The sequence below is a fragment of the Pteropus vampyrus genome, unplaced genomic scaffold, assembly GCF_000151845.1.
Source record: "Pteropus vampyrus isolate Shadow unplaced genomic scaffold, Pvam_2.0 Scaffold164, whole genome shotgun sequence".
Taxonomy (NCBI): domain Eukaryota; kingdom Metazoa; phylum Chordata; class Mammalia; order Chiroptera; family Pteropodidae; genus Pteropus; species Pteropus vampyrus.
Window position 1 is genome coordinate 348,458 of NW_011888945.1, and position 3,126 is coordinate 351,583.

The window sequence follows — 3,126 nt, forward strand, 5'->3', positions numbered from 1 at the left end:
TCCATTATCAGAAATAAACACCGTTAATGTTTGATATATTTTCTGCTACATTTTTTATTTTTAAAAATTTTATCATATGGCACACACAAAATTGTATGCAATTATTTAAAATACAAATAATGTTTGTGATTATGGTGTTAATACTAGTTTATTAAAACTAGAAAACTATAGAAAATTACAATGAAGGTATAGAATTTTGCTCATCTTAATATCCAGATATAAAATTCACTGAATATTCTAGAATATTTTAATCCTGTCTAATCTTTCAATTTTACAATGGTTGATTCTGTATTATATATATATGCTGATTTAAAGTTATGATTAGTACAAGAAGATTCATAGATCTTATTTGAAACATGATTAGATATGAAGGAATATAATAATAGATACCATATTTCATTAATTCTAAGACACATATTTTTCACATTTTAACATCTCTGATATTGGGATGTATCTTATAATTAATGGCATATCATAGTTTAATTGGTATCTTTCTTAGTGGTACATAAAACAATGATATTTCTTATGATGGATGATGAATTAGGTTTGATGAAAGCAATAATATCTGTCACTAGATAGCTTATTAGTTATTCAAATTAACTCAAGTCATTCAGTGTAAAATTTAAAGAAGCAAAAAGTTATTCAACAAATTTTCTAGAAATAAAATGTGACCATTATTTTGCTTGGCCTAAATTGTTTGTTAGAGAGAGACAAAGAAACACAGAGAGAGACAGACAGAGAGGGAGACAAAGAGACAGAGAGAGAGAGAGAGAGAGAGAGAGAGAGAGAGAGAGAGGGAGAGAGAGAAGATAGTTCAGTAATGTCCCACCATCAAATTTTTCTTTGATTTGCATGGTAAAATCAGTGTTCTCAATTATACCCTTCCCTTCCCTGTAAGAGACTCATACACCCCTAGCCATTGCCAGATATCCCGCAGTCCCTTCCTTCAGGAGAGGTACACTTACCTTCCTGCCACACTGACACAGAACTTAGCCTTGTAATTCACTTTTACCAATGGTATACGAGCAGATGTGACATACACTATGGCCAAGCAGAAGCTGTGAAAACCGTTAAGGGTTTTCATCAGCTCCCCTGCCGTTTTCTCTCGGCCATGAGAACATGTCCCAGTAGACACAGCTCCTTTAGTCTCAGTCCTAGCGTGAAGAAGACATGCAAAGTAGACCTGAGACAGTCTGCAGCACTTCATCGGTAAAGTTCAAGGTGAATAAAGATAAGCCTTTGTTGCTATTACATACCACTGAGATCTGGGATCATTCGTTACCACAGCAATGCTGACTAATTCAAGAGCTCATCAAATTTGGTGGGAAAAAAAAATAGGGCTGGAGAGATGGCATCTCTAAGATGTACATATCTTGATTTAGGAGCAAACTTTACTCTCAGGATATACTGTCTAACTGGCAACATATGTCCCAAGTAGATTATTAATTTAAGGGTCTAAAATGTATGAAGAAAGACCCACAAATATCTCTGCTTTAAAACAGAACCTGAGCAGAGGCTGATGACAATTTATCTTAATCTCATTTTTTAACAGATGTAATGTTTCCACTTTTGAGTACCTCAGATTGGATTCATTGTAGGTTCCTATTCATCATTTTTTCCAAAAAGGATGAGTGAATGGCACCCTTTCTTTTGGGCAGGGGACTGGGGGCGGTGTTTAAGTGGATGATGGTGCCTTTCTATTGCCTTCCTACAGGGAATAAGACATCACCAATTAAAGAGGTCCAGGCCACGTGATTTTCCTCACAAACCCCATAGATAACACTCTGCGGACATTAGTACTGCAGAGCAAAAGTCTGAGGTGGCATGACTTTTATTTATTGCTAGGCAACGTATTCATTAACTAGATAGATACTGACTTTGTTTTCGCCGTTTTGATGATTTTGTCAGGACATCCGAGAGCTTAAATTTATTTCGACTGGGTTTCTCTAATCATGGACTGAACTTTGACTTCTATATTCTGGTCTTTATAAACATAAGGACTTTTTCTTGAATTGTAAGCTATGTAGGACGACCTCAGGTTTCATTCACAAACAATCCATAAATAATTGTTGGTCCCCTATTTTGCTCAGGAAAATATCCTGCATAGTGGTCCTAGGACAAGCTTAAAGTACAAGAGCTGACAAGACTGCCAACTAATAAACAACGGACTGAAGGGTGATGAGCCAGAGCCGACCCCTCCCTTTCCTATCTGGGTCATTGATGGCAGGCGAGTTGCTTTATTGTGCATAGAGCTCCCTGTGTGTGCATGAACATAATCTATTCTACAAGATAGATGCTGGTCCTTTCATATAAAGAACAGAAACTTGGTAGCTAAAAAGTATTGGTGCTTTTTGATTACTTCTAATTGGTAAAGTTTGCACTCAGTAAGACCTGTCACTCAGACTATGAACTCTAAGAGCTCAAGGATTTTTGTCTTTGTTGTTTGTTGCTGTATTTAAAGCACTGGAACAATCTCTGGAATGTGATAATTGAATCATAAATATTCATTAAGTAAACCACAGATTATAAGTGATCTTTGTGCCTCATGACTATCACTTCCTCTGTCTTTTCCTTCACCTTTATGTTCTGAGAGGATGTCTAAAATCTCTGCTCCCCGGCACTGACTTGCTTTCCCAGGGTCCACTCTCTGTCCCCTCTGCCTGTTACAGTCCTTTTCTGGCTTCAGTATGAGTTTGAGCTTTGCCATTATGCTTTTCATTGCTTCCCACTGGCTCTGTGCCCACCCCATGTCCAGTGCCATCTCGTCTCCGTGTGCCTCTTAGGCTCGGCTTTCTTTCCATTTCAGGGCTGTATCTTCTTTTTTCCTCTCCTGTGAGAAAAACCTGTCACTCTTTGGGTTCCTCTGATATGTCCGTTCCTGCTCTTTCTGAAAACGGACTTTCCTTTTTCTGTACACTTTTACTCCTACCTAATAAATGAGAGAGCCAATGTTGGTTAACCAAGGTGAGATGAGTTTGCCATGGAGGTCCATGTACTGACCTTTTTCCCTTGCCCTGTACAAAATCGGTCTTTTGGCTGTTCTTGTTTTCATTCTTAAAGAAGTACATATATTGGTGTCAAAAGATATCGACTTAAGGTGGAATAAAAGAAAGACTCTGGGAGATT